The 18,741-nt window shown below is 40.7% G+C and overlaps 1 long non-coding RNA gene across 1 annotated transcript in view; it reads left to right on the top strand.

Annotated features, from left to right (window-relative positions):
• The window catches only part of LOC110204747 (uncharacterized), a 166,941-nt gene that overhangs the window by 3,583 nt on the left and 144,617 nt on the right, over positions 1–18,741 (top strand). Inside the window, exon 2 of the long non-coding RNA XR_013483297.1 lies at positions 15,419–15,555. This is a non-coding gene — a long non-coding RNA (uncharacterized LOC110204747). The remainder of the gene's footprint in view (positions 1–15,418; positions 15,556–18,741) is intronic.

The raw sequence follows: 18,741 nt of genomic DNA, 5'->3' as shown, positions 1-18,741 counted from the left end.
TTTGGTACCCTTGGTATGAATTTAAAATCAGAGAACCTGAATTAAACCAAAGCTCTGCCACTTACTAAATTTATGACCTCAGACAAGCAACTCAGCCTCACTGGGCCACAATTTCTAGCTCTGTGAAATGAAAAGGTTGGACTGGATGACCTCTGAGTGTCCTTCCATCTCTCAATCAATGATCTGAGATCCTGGAGTGCTAGGCTGCTTCCCTAATGCAATGCAAGACATTCTCAATTCTGGTTCCAGCTCACCGTCCATTTTCAGCATCTGTCCAGTATACACATGTTAATGGATGAATTTGATTGGCTGCGTCTAGGTGTATCAGTCTGGACAGTATATCTTTTTCATCCGCTTTGTTTTTGCAGTGTAGATGATTACACCAACCACTTCCGAGATGTTGTTGCTCACATTGAGGAAACTTTGAAGTGTTCTAGGGCGATCAGTACAATGGCATCTACAACAGGAGCACCTACTAATCTGAACAACCTTGTCAACAGAGAACCATTTTAGTTGCACCTGACAGAAGACCTCTTCCCTATCAGACATCTGAAATGGACATGTGTTGTTTGATGCCATGTGATCATGGATCACAGCTTATGGATGTAGAGATGGAGAGGATCTCAGAGCTCATTGAGTCCAACTCCCTCAAGGCCCAGAAACGTTAAATAAACTCACTCAAGCTGGCATAGGTTTTGCAAACAGTAAGCTTGTATGCCTCCCAAAAAGAGTGAAAGACAGGCTCGTGACAATGGAAATGCCACTCGCAGGAAAGTGCCATGCCACCATCATCAGTGTGTATGCTCCCACCATGATGAGCCCTGATGAAGTCAAAGAAAAATTTTATGAAAACCTGGAGACCCTCATTATCAAAGTGCTGAAAGAGGACAAGCTTGTAATTCTGGGTGCCTTGAATGCCGGAGTAGGCACAGACTATCAAACATGGCAGGGAGTCTTTGGGAGGAATGGAGTCAGAAACAGCAGCAGCAACAGTCACTTACTACTGAAGACTTGTGCAACTCATGACTTTCTCATCACCAATACTGCCTTCTATTTACCTAAACACAATAAAACTTCTTGGATGCACCCTTGCAGCAAACATTGGCATTTAATAGACTATGTCATTGTAAGGAGAAGAGACAGCATGTGAGAGTGACCAAGACAATGTGTGGCACAGACTGCTGGTCTGATCATAGACATCCTCTGTAAGGTAAACACTGGCATTCAACAAAAGTGGTGGCCCTGAGGCAAGACGACTAGGAGAAGATTTACCGTCAGCAGATTAGAGCACTTTTCCATGTGCAAACAGTCAGTTGCTAACTTAAGAAGGAAAGCTGAGCTAACGCAGGATTGACAGCAGTGGAGCAGAAAAGGAGTGGGTAGCTTTCAGAGCGCTGGTGTACAGCACCTCATTTACTCATCTGGGCCAGAACACTCATCAACATCAGGACTGGTTTGAAGAAAATGATGGGGAAATTCAGAAGATGCTAAGTGAAAAAATGAGAGCTCCACACAGGGTTTACCAACAGGATAATTTGTTTGTCTCTAAGAAGACAGCATTTAACTACAACAAAGGTAAGGTACCATTGGAGCTTAGAGATCCTTGGCTCAGTAAGATGGCAGATAGAATTCAGTTTTATGCTGATAGTTACAATCCAAAGTGCTTTTCTGATGCCCTGAAAGCTATTTATGGACAAGAGATCTGTGGTGCATCTCAGCTATTCAGCGATGATGGAATCACATTGATTACAGATAAGGACATGATCTGAGAGAGATGGCCTGAACACTTCTATAGCATTCTCAACAAACCATCATTATCCAGTGCTGAAGCCATTGAGTGTATACCTCAGGTTGAAGTCAAGCCCTCTCTAGCTGAACTTCCAACTGAAGAAGAGGTTTTAAATGCCATTAAGCTCCTCTCATGGGGCAGAGCACCTCGTGGTGATTCTGTTCCAGCTAAGATTTACTAGGGAGGGGCCCACTGTTCATACAAAGACTGACTGAAATCTTCCAGGTTATATGGCAAGAGGAAGTTATCCCCCTAGGAGTTTGAGGGTGCCTCCACTGTCCATCTCTATAAAGGAAAGAGTAATAGGTTGTCCTGTGACAATCACAGGAGTAGGCGGTCTCTTTCTCAGCCATTGCTGGCAAGATTCTTGCCAGAGTCCTCCGTAATAGGCTAATCCTTCACTTGGAAGATGGTTATCTACCCAAGAGCCAGTGTGGCTTCAGAAAGGGCCAAGGAATGACTGATATGGTATTTGCTGTCTGACAACTCCAAGAAAAATGCCCAGAGCAGAACGGAGGTCTGTACACAAAGTTCATTAATCTGACCAAGGCCTTTGATACTGTCAGTCATGAAGGGTTGTTGGAAGATCATGGCAAAATTTGGTTGTCTAGAGAAGTTCATCAATATTGTACGACAGTTTCATGACAGCATGCTTGCAAGGGTCCTGGATAATGGACGATGTTTTTGTGTTTTCCCCGTTACTGATGGAGTGAAGCAGGGTGGTGTGTATGATGTTTTCAGCAATGTGGTTGTCTTTTAGCAAGGACAAAAGTGACTTCAAGGTCAGCTGTTACACTGACGGTAAATTATTTAACTTGAAAAGGCTACAAGCCAAGACTAAAATAGAGGGAGAGTTTGTATGTGACTTTTTGTTCACAGATGACTGTACACTCAAGGCAGCCTCTGACACTGAGATGCAACAGAGTATCTATGGATCTGTTCTCTATTGCTTGTGCTAATTTTGGCCTGACAACACCAAGAAAACAGAGGTTCTCCGCCAGCCAGCACTGTACCATCCATTTGTAGGAGAATCATAGCAAATGGGGAAATTTTGAATGCTGTGCATAAGTTCACTTACCTTGGCAGTTTACTTTCCAGGGACATCCACATAGATGATGCAGTTGACACATACATTGCTAGAGTTAGCTCAGTGTTTGGGAGGCTCCAAAGGAAAGTGTGGGAAAGAAGAGATGTTAGACTGTCTTCCAAACAGAAGATCTGCAGAGCCATTGTGCTGACCTCATTGTTGTATGCCTGTGAAACCTGGACAGTCTACTACTATCATTCCAGGAAACTCAGTTGCTGACATTTGACTTATCTTAGGAAGATTCTGAGGATCACCTGGCCAGATAAGGTACTAGACACAGGTCCTTTCCCAAGCTCAACTGTCAAACATTCTGCTGCAGAGAGCACAATTCCAATGGGCTGGCCACATTGTTCAAATGCCAAATGTTTGCCTAAAAGACTATTTTATTGAGAAATCCTATGGAGGTCAGAAGAAGTGATACAAGGATTCTCTCAAGATGTCTCTGAAGAACTTTGGAATCCATTGTGTGACATGGGAGACACTGGTAAAGGACCACTCAACAAGGCTTGCCTGTATTAAAGAAGGCTCTGTGCTCTGTGAGCAAAGCAGAATTGCAGTAGCTCCAAAGAAACATCAGATGTGCAAATTTAGAGACATCTCCATTCCAAATGTTCAGATAGACTATTTATGCCTGACCTGTGGTAGAGCCTTTTGAACTCATATCAGTCTGATCAGCCATAGTTGGACACACTGTACCTTGACCCCAACATAATGAGGTCATTTTGGTCCTCTGAGGGAGGGCAACCGCCAATATTCATAGTCATTTATATTTCTCCTGATGTTTTGTTTGTACTTTACTGAACTAAAAATCTAATGAGATTATGATTGTAGAAAGGCAGTGTGGTATAGTGCCTAGAGCACTGGGCTTTGAGTCAGTGAGGAAAATTAATGTTGGATTGCCTTATTTAATACCAATATTTCTATATGAATCCATCCATTTCCTCAGACCCCAATTTTTGAAGGTCAGGTAATTTCTGAAGGGCTTAACTGAGCAAAGTAATTATTCCCAGCCCCCAAGGCAATTACTCTGTTGTTTACTCCATAGATAGAAGGTGGTTTGAGCTAAGGCCCTCCTTAGCTTGTTTTTCCTGAAAACTCTTAGCCCAGCTCCTCATTAAAATGCTCACCAATCAGGGTTGCCTTACCTTTTCCTGTGAAGGTCCAAATGATGTGCTGTCAGGACAATCAGGAAGAAGACATGCCTAGGTATAAACGCTGCTCCTGGCTCTCCATCTGGGTCTTTTGGCACAAATGGGGGCTAGCCACAGAGCCATTTATTACCAGGCTGCATATCCTTGCTAATAAATGATATCTCATTGGGAGAGTTGCCTTAGTTTGTGCTTTATTAAATTTCCATCTGGGACAGTCAGGAAGACCTGGGTTCAAATCCAGACCCTGACAGTTAACAGCTGTGTGATCCTGAGCAAATCACTTAACCCCTTTGAGTCCCAGGGTTCTCATTTGTAAACCACGGGTTGGACTGAATTGATTAGATGGTTCCTCAACGAGGGTTCTTAACTAAATTTTGTGTGTGAACCCCAGTGAAGCCTACAGACCCCTAATTGGAATAATATTTTTAAATTAATAAAATAAAGTATCTAGGATTAAAAAAACCAATTATATAGAAATACTTGTCAAGAAATATATATATATACATATATATATGTATATATATATACATATATATGTATATATATATATATATATATATATATATATATATATAATTTTTTAAAAGTTTTTCTAGGCTATACTGAATGCCTGGAATGTTCTCTCCACTCATCTTTGCTTTTGGAAACCCTAGCTCATTTCAAGGATCACTCAAGGCCACTTCTTAAAAGACTCCCTACTTGATTCCCTCAATTGCTAGTTTTCCCCATTCAAATTAATCCGTATATATTTTATATTATGTATCTGTGTACTTACTGTGTTCTTCCCCCGTCCCCCAATCTAAGTTCCTTGGAGAAGGGATTATTTCATTGCTCCTAGCACCGAGCTAGGGGCTTAATAAATCTTTGTTAAATTGAACTGAATTGAATCTACATGCCCATGACTAGTTAGGTGTTGAATTTATTCTGTCTTGGAAGTAAGCATAGTTATAGCTTTCTTAACTCACAGTACTTTAGGGAGGTTAAGTGAGATAACATGTGAAAGAACTGTGAACTATTTGAAGGGAAATCAGAAATCCACAGTATTATTTCAGAGTTCCTTCTGTAAAAAGCGCCTCAGGGCCTCCAAAGTTGCAACTCTGCTTCTGTCTCCTGGGAAAAGAAAATTAGATACAGGCATGTAATTGCTTCTAACAACTTATTGGTTAGAAACCTAAGAGGGCATAATGCGGGAAAGGCAGCAGAATCATGAAATCAATTCCAATATCTTTGAACAGGCTGGTACTCGTTATATTTTATAATTTCCTAAAGCATGTGGTCAAGAAAAATTACATTCTCAGCTTAATTTCCCAGTGTGTGATGACTTTTCCATGATGAAGTCCATACATCAGCTCCAATCTTCATTATTTCCCTGCAATTTTTCTTAGATGAGGCCACATGATTACTCCTAATAACATAAAGGGAAGTAGAGATTTGACAATTCACTTAATTTGATCAGTTTAGACCATCAGGGTGAGAATCAGTACTAATAAATGTTGACTGAGTTGAATTGATCATTAAAGCCCCATAGTCTTTGGGGAATGTTTTGTTTTTGTATTCTTCTGGCCTGAATCATGTACCTTGGCATGCAATAACAAACAAAGTAAATTAATCATTCCCAAATTGCTGTGGCCTTTTGTGATGGCCTGAAAGGCTCTGGAGTTGCACTCAATGGCCTTCGTGATAAAGCAGCAATCATCACCACCTCCCTGGCTAGGATTGAATTCAAGCTGCCTTCTCTGCTTTTTATTGACTCTGCTATTCTTTCTGTCATGATGCCAAAAGCCAATACATTTTCTTCTCCTACTTATCGATTACATAGTCACTGGATATTAGAGTTGGATGAGACCCTAGAGATTATGGCGAGTAGGAGTTCTTAACTTGGTATCCACCCTCTCCCCCCTGCATCCAAAGAGGTCTCTGGACAGAGTTCAGGGGGGTCTGTGAACTTGAATGGGGAAAAAAATGTTATCTTCATTTTCACTAATCTTAAGATAAATTTTAGCATTTCCTTCAATAATGAACCTAGGCAACAAACCACAGTAATTTAGCAGTAGGTTACAGTACAGTTATGGTAATGTGTGACTATGTCATCAATAGAAATCACAGGTATTTTCATATCACATTACAGTTGTTTCAGATATCTTGAAATACCATTTATATTTACCACTACATCAAAATTATCACAATTATTAGGCTTACTACTAGATCACATATGATCTCAGTCTTCCTGTCTACAGACTATACTTCAATACAATTGGTTTCCTTTTAATCCTATAAATTTTATTTTATGTAATTAATATGATTAATTTATTGTTAATGTGTATACTTAACATTATTCTGATAGTATATCAGCTTCCCCAGATTGTCAAAGATATCCATGACACAAAAAAGAGTTAAGAACCTGTGATCTAGGCCAAGATTCTCATTTTATACCTGGCAAAAACTGACTCCCAGAACAAGGAAGAGTTCACCTCTCAGATCTATGGAGAACAGAAGAATTCATGACCAAACAGGAGATAGAGAACATTATGAAAAGCAAAATGGATCATTTTGATTACATTAAATTGAAAAGTTTTTGCACAAACAAAGCCAATGCAACTAAGATTAGAAGGAAGGCAGAAAATTGGGAATTTTTACAACCAGTCTCTCTGATAAAGGCCTCATTTCTAAAATATGTAGAGAATTAAGACAAATTTATAAGAACACAAGCCATTCCCCAATTGATAAATGGTCAAAGGATATGAACAGACAGTTCTCAGATGAAGAAATTAAAGCCATCTATAGTCATATGAAAAAATGCTCTAAATCGTTATTGATTAGAGAAATGCAAATCAAAACAACTCTGAGGCACCACATCACACCTATCAGATTGGCCAACATGACAAAACAGGAAAATGATAAATGTTGGAGAGGATGTGGGAAAATTGGAACACTAATACATTGTTGGTGGAGTTGTGAAATGATCCAACCATTTTGGAGAACAATTTGGAACTATGCCCAAAGGGCTACAAAAATGTGCATACCCTTTGATCCAGCAATAGCACTTCTAGGGCTATATCCCAAAGAGATCAAACAAATGGGAAAAGGACCCACATGTGCAAAAATATTCATAGCAGCTCTTTTTGTGGTGGCAAAGAATTGGAAATTGAGAGGATGCCCATCAATTGGGGAATGGCTGAGCAAGTTGTGGTATATGAATGTAATGGAATACTATTGTGCTATAAGAAATGATGAACAGGCTGACTTCAGAAAAACCTGGAAAGACTTATATGGTCTGATGCTGAGTGAAGTGAGCAGAACCAAAAGGACTTTGTACACAATAACAGCCACGTTATACAATGACTGAGATTGTTAAACTGAACCCTTCTCAGCATTATGAGAATCTAAGACATCTCCAGAGGTCTCGGGATGGAAAATGCTGTCCACATCCAAAGAAAGAACTATGGAAGTCGAATTGCTATCACTTATTTTTACCTTCTGTTGAGTTGTGTTTCATCTTTCTGATGGTTCCTCCTATTGGTTTTAATTTTTACTTACAACTTCACTAATGTGAAAATATGTTTAATGGTTATGTAAATGTAAAGCCTATATCAGATTGTGCGCCGTCTTGGGGAGGGTGGGGGGGGAGGAAAAGGGAGAAAAAATTTTCAACTCAAAAGCATATGGAAAAAAAAATAAAACAATTATAAAAAACAACTGACTCCCAGAAAAATGGCTTACTTGACATTCCACACCTAGTCAATAGTGGAGACATTTCAGACTCACAAGTTTTGTCGCCAAGTCTGGAAATCTTTTCACTACATCGTGTTGCCTCCATACACTACAACTTTTAGCAGCCTTCCCAGACTACATCATAGTATCATGGGGATGTAGTAGATGATAGATGTGATAATAACTATGTTTCTACAGTGCCTCAAAATGATTTAAAGTGCCTTAAAATTGGTGAAATGCTGTATATGTCATTGCATTTGATCTTCACAACAAGCCTATGACGTAAACATTATCATGCCTATTTTACAGATGAGGAAACCAAGTCTCAGAGGGGTTAAGTGAGTTGACCAAGGTCACAGAAATTCAAAAGAGTGAGATTCCCATCCAGGGAAACGTAGATAGCTGGTACAAAGACTTGAAGATAGGAAATGACGTATTGTGTATGGGGAACAGGGTGAAGACAACTTGGCTGGGTACCAGAATGACAGAGGAGGAGTAATATCCAGCAAAGCTTGAAAGATAGGTTGGGACCACTTTGTAAAGGGATTTAAAAGCTAAATAAAATTAATTAATTGATTGATGGATGAATAAAGTATTTATTAAATGTTTACTCTGTGCAAACCATGGTGCTAGTGCTAGACCATCCAGCAGGATTGGAACTATAAAATGTAAGACAGTCCCTATTCCCAAGGAACTCACATTGTAATGGAGGAGACAACCCATATGGAAGATTTCAGCCATGGGTCAGATAGAAGGGTCCCTTCTGTAGGCTGCCAAAGCAAAGCACTTGGTTACATGTCTTCTTTCATGTCATTTCCACCAATAAAATCATATCAGTTTCTGATGTTGAACCATTTGACAGTGTTGAGGACTCTGGTGGTAAGAATTTTCTTCTTTGGGTTTTCCAGAGATGTGGCTGTAGCCTCTGCAGGACCTGTTGCCAGGCTGGGTCTCCATAGGGGTTGCTTCCCAAAACAATGTCTTTGGAGACTGAGCTAGAAGCATTGTTATGCCCATAGCTCTTGGGTTCAGGGTTCTGGGCTGTTTCCATCGGCGTCTGAGAGGAGACGGTGACCAAGGTGGTGGTGGTGGTTTGCCTAGCCTGACACTTTCTGCCTTATTTCTTCAGCTAGGCTGGCCTGTCTGCCCTCTGTATTTTATATCTGATCTTAAATGCAATAGGAAGCCACTGGATTTGACTGAATAGGAGAATGACATGGTCAGATCTGTGCTTAAGGAAAATCATTAATTGTGTGGAGGATGGACCAGAGTGGGAGGGATAATAGCCTACTTTTAGGCCCTGGACTTGTATGTAGGTTCAGGTCAATTTGCATTGCTGATTACAAACCAATGTAAATTCTGGTTCTGCTGGGATATCAAAGGGTTTGTTCAACCAAACAGGCCATTGAAAGCAGAAGCTGTCATGCTCTACCTATTAGGCTTCCTCAGAAGTTGTTCCTGTTGTCGTTTTGTAAAGCACCTCTCTAATTAAGCTACACACTGTCTATTGTGCAACGCTTTGTTGCACAATATGATGCATGAAGTGAATTTGAGGACTCCTGTCAATTGAGGCTGCCTTGTTCACCTCCTTGTGCTAGCTGCTGCTGAGTTCAAAAGGCTCAGGGCTCTTGAATGATGAAACGAAGCCAAGCTCTTGCAAGGAGGGAAGATGAAATCAGCTGGGAATAGGGTTAGGGAAGACAGGAAAGAAAAATAAATGGAAGATCTATAATCCACAGAGATGGGCTTTCGCTAGAGAAATAGGAAAGATCTCATGGGCATGTATTCCTTTATAGACTGGCCAAATCTCAGAGTTGAACAGTTGAATCTTTAATCATCCCCTACTGGTAGTGGTCCAGCTTCTGTGTGAAGATCTCTAAGGAGAGGGAACTCATACCTCCCCAGGCAGCCCATTGCCCTTAGGGATAGTTCTTATCATCATGAAGCTTTTCCTGACATGAAGCCTAAATTTGTCTCCTGGCCCCTACATGTGCAATCACAAACTAATTCTGCCCCTGTGCTTAAGCATATGATAAATCTTTCTATGCCTTTTTTTTACCCCTTTATTCTCTGTCAGCTGGTATATGTAAGAGCAAGTCCTATTCATTAATTTTTTTCCTAGGAAGAAAATATTTTTGAATTCCTAACAAAAATCTCAATCATTTCAAATACAAAACAGTCTATGGCCACCATTGATTGCAGAGACTGTATTTAATTTTGTCTGTATCCCACATGCCTTGCATAGTTTTCTGGCACATAGTAGGTGTTGACTAAAGGCTTGTTGGATTGGATAATTGGTAAATAAAATTCTATTGTATTTAAAAATGTAAAAAAAAATCATTCTCAGTCTGAAGGCTGTACAAAAACAGTCTGGCCCTGGATCATTAAAACACAATCCTCAGACCCAGTTTAAAACTGCCTTTTCTCTTATAGCTGAATCATATCATCAGGCCAACATTTAACCAACAGAAGTTTGGAACAGGTATAGAAAGGGAAGGGAATAATGACCATAGAACCTTAGATTTAGAGCTGGAAGGGACCACAGAGGCCCTTATTTTAGAGGAGAAAACCAAGATCCAAGTAGTTTAAGTGCCTTGCCCAAGATCTTTTACTGCTGACTAGCCCATGCACTCAAGCCAAAAGCCTGGAAGAAATTAGCCTGTAGACAAATGCATTTGGATGAGAGCTGGAAATAAGATCCTTTGCTTTAGTCATGTGTTCTCCTGGTTGAAGCTGCTTGCTGTGTGGATTCTGCAGGAATGGGGATAGACTGTTATTTCCTTTAAGGTAGCTGGTGGTGGGGATGTAGAAGACATATCCAAAGCACTAGGGAAATAACAATATCCACTGAATCTGATGCACCAGGGGACAAAGATTAAAAAAAAAAAGTGGGGGAATAAGGATAAAAACTGGCCCCTCTCCCAATATGCTATTTAGTCAATGAATGCAGAAGAAAAGTTGGTTTTTCTTGCCTGATTATGCAAAACAGAGACAAAATGACAGAGCGTGAATTGAAAAAGACCTCAGAAGACTCATACCTGAATGAGCATCCCTTCTTCATCATACTGCAAGTGGTTATCTGGTCTTTGCTTGGAAGACATCTCATCAAAGGGGAACTCATGACTTTTTTTTTAAAATTATTTATTTTACACTTAAATACAAAATGAGAAAAAAAAGGCCATTTCCATGTACCCAGCAGAATATAAAGAAAGGATTTAATGTAAAACAATGAATTTCCATTTCAGACCGTTTACTTTTTAAAAAATATAATAAATACTACACACTGCTTTCAAAGCTATCCAGCTTTTCTGTGCTTCCTTCTAAGTTTTCTTTTGTTCTCTTCTGTCTACCATTTACTTTTTTCCTTCCTTTCTTTGCACCCCACCTTAGGGGAGGCTACAATTAAACACAAAAATATATACGTTATATATACATATGTACATACATATATTTTGAGCAATATATAAGAACAAGTCCTATTCATTAATTTTTTTCCTAGGAAGAAAATATTTTTGAATTCCTAAGAAAATCTCAGTCACTTCAAATACAAAACAGCCTATGGCCACCATTAGTTGCAGAGACTGTATTTAATTTTGTCTGTATCCCAAATGCCTTGCATAGGTTCCTGGCACATAGTAGGTGCTGACTAAAAGCTTGTTGGGTTGGATACTTTGTAAATAAAATTCTATCGTATTTTAAAACGTAAAAAAAAACCCCAAACCCATTCTCAATCTGAAGGCTGTACAAAAACAGGCTGGCCCTGGATCATTATTATGCATGTATGTAAAACCAGAACCCATGACATTCCAAAGCAGCCCTTTTACTCTCGGATCACTCTAATGGCCAGAAAGTTTTTCCTTATTGAATCTAAATCTATTTCCCCCCCTGAAACATCCTCCCCTTGCTCCTAGTTTTGCTTCCTAGATCCAAGAACAAGATTAATTCCTCTTCAGTTGTACCGTGAGTTCCAAAATCAATTGGTATGAGACTCCTTAATGAAGAGGATCAATCCTCTGCCCCTTCATGAGGGCGGGGGGGGGGGGGGGAGGTGGCAAGAGCAGGAGAGAAGGAAGCTCTTCCATCTCTCTGAATCTTTCTCTGAGACTCTCTGAGTCTCTTTGGTTTCTGCAATCCCTTAGGGCTTTTCTGGCTTCCATCTTCAAGAGGGAAGACTCAGGGAAGAAGCAAACAGGAGCCGGCAGCCTCCATCATGGCCCTATCCCCAGCTCCTTACACTTGAGACTTCAGGGAATTTCCCCTGGGTGAAATCTGGGGACCCAGAGCTCCTTCACTCTGTATCGTCTGGAATTTGTTCTCCTATGTATATTTCCTCTGATTTCTGTTTTGCTACCTACTTTAATAAATGGGTTTTCTTTGCTATCTGCTATATGTATGTTTGTTATAAATATATGTATGTACATATAACATGTATGTATTTTTGTGTTTAATTGTAATCTTCTCTAGGGCCGGGTGGGGAGGAAGGGAGAAACAGCCATCAGAAGTTTATCTTGAACTCATAATGGAAAATGCTATCCACATACAGAGGAAGAACTATGGAGTCTGAATGCAGATTAAAGCATTCTATTTTCACTTTTTTTCCTTTCTCGTGGTTTTTCCCTTTTGTTCTGATTCTTCTTTCACAACATGACTAATATGGAAATATGTTTAATATAATTGTACATGTATAAACTATATCAGATTGCTTGCCATCTTGGAGAGAAGAGATGGGAGGGAGGAAGAAAAAAAATTAGAATTCAAAATCTTATAAAAGTGAATGTTGAAAACTGTCTTGTAATTGGAAATTATTTGAACCTGAAAACTGCACCCCCTAGACTAGTAATATTTAAGGGAACAGATAGATTTCATGCTTGTCCAGGACCCACTTTCTCTGAGGACAGCAGAGTGGCCAAGCTTCTGACCCCAAACTCCTGTTTCCCCTCTTGGCAGGAACTAAAGACTGCCTTGAAGAAGGGTGGGGAAAGATGAGGTCCATTTTGTAGTGATGTCTGTTCTCCATGCTATATATAGGTGACAGCCTCACTATACAATCAATCAATCAACAAATATTTATTAAGCACCTACTGTCCTAGGTACTGTGCTGGGCTCTAGGGATGTAAACACTATGAATGGTATGGTTTCCACTGTCAATGAGCTTACATTCTAATGGGGGATATAAATACTTGAAGGCATTGATTTTCTATGTATCTGTCACATTCCTCTTGTCTTCTCTCATCCATCTAAATATCCCCATTTCTTTCCTTGATCCTTGTATGTCACACACTCAAGGTCTTTCATTATTTCATTATTCTCTAGACACTCTTCTTAACCAATATCTTTCCTCAACTGTGGTCCCCAGAACTGAACCCAGCATTTCGTATTTGGTCTGATTAGTGTAGAATACAGGAGGATTATCAATCACTTCTATACTTCAGGACATTAGAGCATCATAGTGGTCTTCCAGTCTACCAGTCCCTGGCTTCATGGTCCTCCAATAACCTCATGCTATGTATTACTACTCCTAAAAGTCTTACCCTGCTCTCAGGTCCCGACTTCACCCATTACCATGCCCCATCCTCTTCTGACTACCATCACCTCCAATGTGCAATGGGATTAGGCCCAGATTCCTGAAGGGTGGCCCACCCCTTCTCCTGGATAGCAGTACTAGACAAAGCAGAATTGTTCTGTCTCCTCCGTTTGTCCCCCACAGCTGAATTTGTCCCATGGTCCAGAATTCCTAGTTCTATCTCTGCTGCTGCTGCTACTTGATATTATTTCTTATCCGACTGAGGGCCAATCCAAGGTGGGATCTCCATGGGGCAGGACTGTTGGGAATGAGAGAAAAGGACTGTGTAAATCCCAAGTCTTCTCTTACTCCTCACTGCTAGCTCCTCCAGCCCCACCAGGCAGGTGGTTTTATTACTATCTGTCTGCAGAAACTAGATCTGGCCACCTCATTCCCCCTGCTAGAATTTAAACTCTTAGAGGGAAGGGCTTTCTCTTTTTCTTCTTCTTTGTCTTTGTGTCTGTTACCTCCTCCTACCCCCAAATGCCAATGGTAATTTATTCCAGGTTTTTCAATGACACGTAGATTCACATTACTTTGATTTTTCCTTCATAACATCTTTCTTTATTTCTCTCTTACGACACTGCCACCACCCTGGTGCAGACCCCCCTCACCTTATAACTGGACTATAGCAATATCCTTCTGCTGGTTGTTCTTCCTGCCTCAGGTTTCCTTCTATCCCCCACCCCGACTCAGCTGTCAAAATGAAGGTCTGATCATATCATCTCCTCATCAGATAAACTCCAGAGGCTCCTATCACCTCCAGGATCAAATAGGAAATCCCTTGTTTGGTGTTCAAACGCCTTCATTACCATTGACCCTGCCCCGCCCAGACTTCTTATACCTTGCTCTTTTTCTTCCTCCCCCCATCTCCCCCCCCCATGTATTCTGCTACCCCATGAATGCAGGTATCCTTGTTCTTCCTCACACAAGGCACTCCTTTGACTCAGGGCATTTTCACAGGCATTACTTTCACTGGAATTCTCTCCCTCTTGTCTGTGTCTTGGATTCCTTCAAATTTCAGCTAAAATCAATCTTATCTTCTATAAGAAGCTTTTCCCAGTCCTCCTTAATCTTAATGACTTCCCTCTGAGATTATCTCTAATTTATCTTGTACATATATATTATTTATATTTGGGTGTGGGTGTGGGTGTGTCCCCAATTATTTGCATATTGTCTTCCTGTGAGCTCCTTGAGAGCAGGGACTATCTTTTGCTTTTTTTTTGTACCCCAAGCACTTAGCACAATGCCTGGCACATAGTAGGTGCTTTATAAATGCTTATGGACTAACTGACCAGTTTTTTTGCGTCAGAAAGACTGGTTGTTTGTATCTGTGTATTATTTTCTGCAAGGTCAAAGTAAAATAACAGAAGTTGGGGAGACAGGAGTCTTTTAACCCACTGGCTACTTCCCCATTATTACTAGAAATGAAAGCCCTTTAAAAACCTCAAAAGGGCTTGACATTTCCTTTAGGGACAGTGTGTTCTCCATATACCCAAATGAAGAAATTTCCCACTCAGGGAGCATTGCCAGGAGCTGTCCAGAGATGAAGCTCATTTATTGGGTTTGGACTTAAAATAAAGGTTCTTAACCATGTTTGTGTCTTGGACACCTTTGGCAGGAAGGGAGAAGCCTATGGGACCTTGTCAGAAGAATGTTTTTAAATGAATAAAATAAAATACCAAAGATTACAAAGGGAACCAGTTATACCAAAATGAAAATGTAATTTTTTTCCAATCCAAATTCATAGACCCTCTATAATCTTTCCATAGCCTGCCTTGGGAGTTCATGGACTCCAAGTGAAGAACTTTGGTTAAAAGATACCAACTCACTCAACATGTGAAGCATACAGTTTTTCTGCTCAACTTCAGGCCTTGTTGTTTGAACTCCGACCTTGGGCTATACTTCTTCCTGACTCTGAGAGCTTCGGCTCCTAAATGATTTTTCTGGTTCTCAGACAAGACATCTGCTTGTAGACTCTGCTTGCGCTGTGTTTCTTGCTTTCTGTTCCAGGATCTACCCTTTGTGACACATCCACATCAGCGACTGTGTTTGTCCACAGGCTGACTTCTTCTGGCCTCAAGTTAACTGAAACTTTGTATTCTTTCCACCCCCAGCCATCACTTGCTGCCCCGGAGATATTAGCCAGTGCCGAAGAGGAGTGGTTGTCCCTGAACTTCAGAATGGGGAGCATCTGTGGTGAAAACTTTCAGGAGGCCAATTTAAGTTGGTCTGTTCAAGCCTAGACTCACAGGTACAAATCTAATGAGATGAAACTGAGGAGGAGTAAATATAAAATCTTAAAGCTAAGTTCCAATGATCAATTTTGAGTACAAGATTGCGAAAATCAACAAGTGTTTGTTAAATGTTTCCTCTATGCTCTAAGCAGGTAGTGGACAGTCCCACATTAGAAGTCTTTAAGCATTGTCTGATTGGGCAAACCAATCAGTCAATCAAGGAACATTTCCTTAGTACCTACCCTGTGCCAGGCACTGTGATGCTTCTGGGGATACAGAGACAAAAGTAGGACAGTTTCTTTCCTTGGTGAACTCTCCTGTGAGCTCATTCATGGATGAGATCTCCTGCCCAGGGCCCTTCTTGATCCTCCTTCCTCTTAGGGCCCTTCTCCCTATTGCCTCAAATTACTTTCCTTCCAATTTTAAAATTCTGTAACTCATTGTACCTAGAAGAAAGCAAGGAAACAACATTGACTAAGCACCTACTTTATGCTAAGTTCTGTGTTGAGCAATTTAAACTATTATCTGGTTCTCACAACCTCCCTGGGAGGTAGGTGCTATTATTATCCCCAGATGAGAAAAATGAGGCAGACAGAAGTTAAGTGACTTGCCCAGAGTCATACAACTAGGATGGACTTGAACTCAGGTCTTCCTGACTTCAGGCCTAGCATTCCATTCACTGTACCAGCTGGCTGCCCCAGGAAAAAGATAGCCACTTCTTTTTGTACTTGAATACATCAGTGATAGAGTATGTATACTTTTGTCCTTCATCTTCATCATGGTACAGTGGAAAAACACTGGCCAGGGCGTCAAAGAGCCTGGGTTCTAGTGCCACTCTGATGTTTGTAGGCTGTATGATCAGCCTCCAGTCCTATTAACTCCCTGCTCCTGGGCTTTCTCATGGGTAAAAGGTGAGAAGTGGGACTTCGTGGCCTCTGGGTTCCTGGTAGCTTTGGTTCTAGGACCCAGTGATTTGGAGTTAACCCTAACAATGCTGAAGGGCTCCTAGCATAGCCTTGCAAAGGCAAAGAATACAAGTCTATCTGCCAAGAAAAGTACACAGACATCTCAACTAATAAATTCTCTGGGAATGAAGTTTTTTGCAATAAAATCAGCCTGGGGAGAATTAGAGAGATATTGTGGTTTGTTAAGGGCTCAGGTGGCTTGGTTTAGTTGCAGCTATGAGTGGGAGGAGGAAGTAGTACCATAATCTCAGGACCAGTACTCCAGGGGTGGGGAAGGATGTTTGTTTTGGAGGTGAAGAGCCCAACCCTTGTGGATGGCAAGCCTCATTAGCTGTCATGGTCCCAGCTGACTTGTCTCTGCATGCCCCTAGATCTGATCCTTCCTCACCTATCTCCACCCAAGAGCATCCTCGCCCACTAATTGGCCAAGATACCATCTCCTCTTGGCAGGACCCAATCCTCCCAGTTGTTAGCACCTTCTTCCTCCTCACATTGTCGTTCATATATTTATTTAAATGAGATATTTTTTGGTGGCTCCTGCAGGTATTGGGAATTTGTTTTCCTTGGCTATGCATATTTGTTTTAAAGCTTCCCTTTTCCCATGGTGGAGGTGTTAGGGATAGAAAATAGATCTTTGCTTATTGAAAAAAAAATTTAAATACATACTGTTTCCCCTAGTAGGATGTAAGCATTTTGAGGGCAGGGATATTTTTTCTTTGTTTGTTTTGCCTTGCAGTCCCAGCACTTAGCAGGCTGCCAGAGACATAGTAGTAATTTAATAAATACTGGTTCAATAGATTAGATTAGACACACCCGAACCTCTGTGGGTGCCCGCCAAATGATTGCTAAAGGATCATCATAGGTGGGGAGAACGGGTGTGCTGGTAAATGTTTAACAACTGTCTCTCTGGGAGGGAAGACAAAATGTGACACACTTTTAAGTTTAATCTACATTAATACTTTTCTTTATCACTTTCTTAAGTCTAGACAATCAACAAAATAATAAATCAAATCCTTCTTCCTAGCACTCGTAATTTCCAAGGTGTAAAATGCTCACACTGAAAATTTAACAAGCAGCTCCCAACCTGCTATGAGCTGGGTCCGGCACACCCCTGGGATGAGAGCTCTCTGAAAAGAAGGAGGCAGTATGTTGGCAAGATCCCGGGAGGCGAATTTATTCCACAAGCATTTATTCAGAGCCCTCTGCATACTGGGTGCTTTGTTGGGCCCCTGAGAACCAAAAACAAAGGCAGAACAGTCCTTGCCCTCCTCTAGAAGCTAAATCCCTCTGCAAAGAGAAGAGTATATCCAACAGAGAGCAAATAAGAAGTGTATGCAACATAAATACAAAGTAATTTGAGGTAGTGGGGAGAAAGGGCCCTACCAAGAAAGAGATCGGGAAGGGCCTTGTGGGGAAGGGGGTGCAGGAACTCAGCCTTGAAGAAGGCTAAGGATTAAAGAGGCAGAGGAGAGGACGGCCGGCACTCCAGGCATGTACGAAGGCCCAGAGGTGGGAGATGGAGTAGTGTCGTAAGAAATCACCAGGAGGCCACTTTGGCTGCAACAGACAGTTCATGGAGGGAGGTGATAAACCTGGAAAGTCGGTCTGGAGCCAGATCATGAAAGACTTTAAAATTCAGACAAAGGATACACATACACATATACACTCACATACATACATATACATAGACACACATATGTGTCTATATATGTGTGTATACATGTGTATATGCATATGTGTATGTGTACATATGTATATATGTTCGTGTATATGTACATGTATATATAGCATACATCTGCATACACATGCACATAAGTGTACATGTGCATGCACATAGCATATGTGTATACATGTATACATATACATGCATGCACATATACACACATGTTCATGTATACACACAAACACATTAATTAAGAAACATTAGAACTTCCTGAACAGAGGAATAGAAGCCTTTCCTATGACTCCTCTTCATATTTCGTACAACAAAGTGTGTTGTGATGCATGGTCTCCATATCAGTATCATCTCCATATTCTGAGTGGGAAAACGGGGCATGGTGAAACAGGGAAGGGGTTAAGATTTCTGAAGATCAAGCCCTTTATTTTCAGCATTTTTTTCTCTCCTGTTAATTCAGCAATTCTATTATTGTCCTTTTAATTAGTGTATTTGTTGGTTAATTGGGTACTAAGGTGCCAATTAAAAGAAGAAAAGTCCAGGCCCTTATAGAGAAAGCTACT

The sequence above is a fragment of the Phascolarctos cinereus genome, unplaced genomic scaffold (assembly GCF_003287225.1).
Source record: "Phascolarctos cinereus isolate Bilbo 61053 unplaced genomic scaffold, phaCin_HiC Scaffold_7;HRSCAF=346, whole genome shotgun sequence".
In the NCBI taxonomy this organism is placed as follows: Eukaryota; Metazoa; Chordata; class Mammalia; order Diprotodontia; family Phascolarctidae; genus Phascolarctos; species Phascolarctos cinereus.
This window is presented reverse-complemented; position numbering and strand designations above follow the sequence as displayed.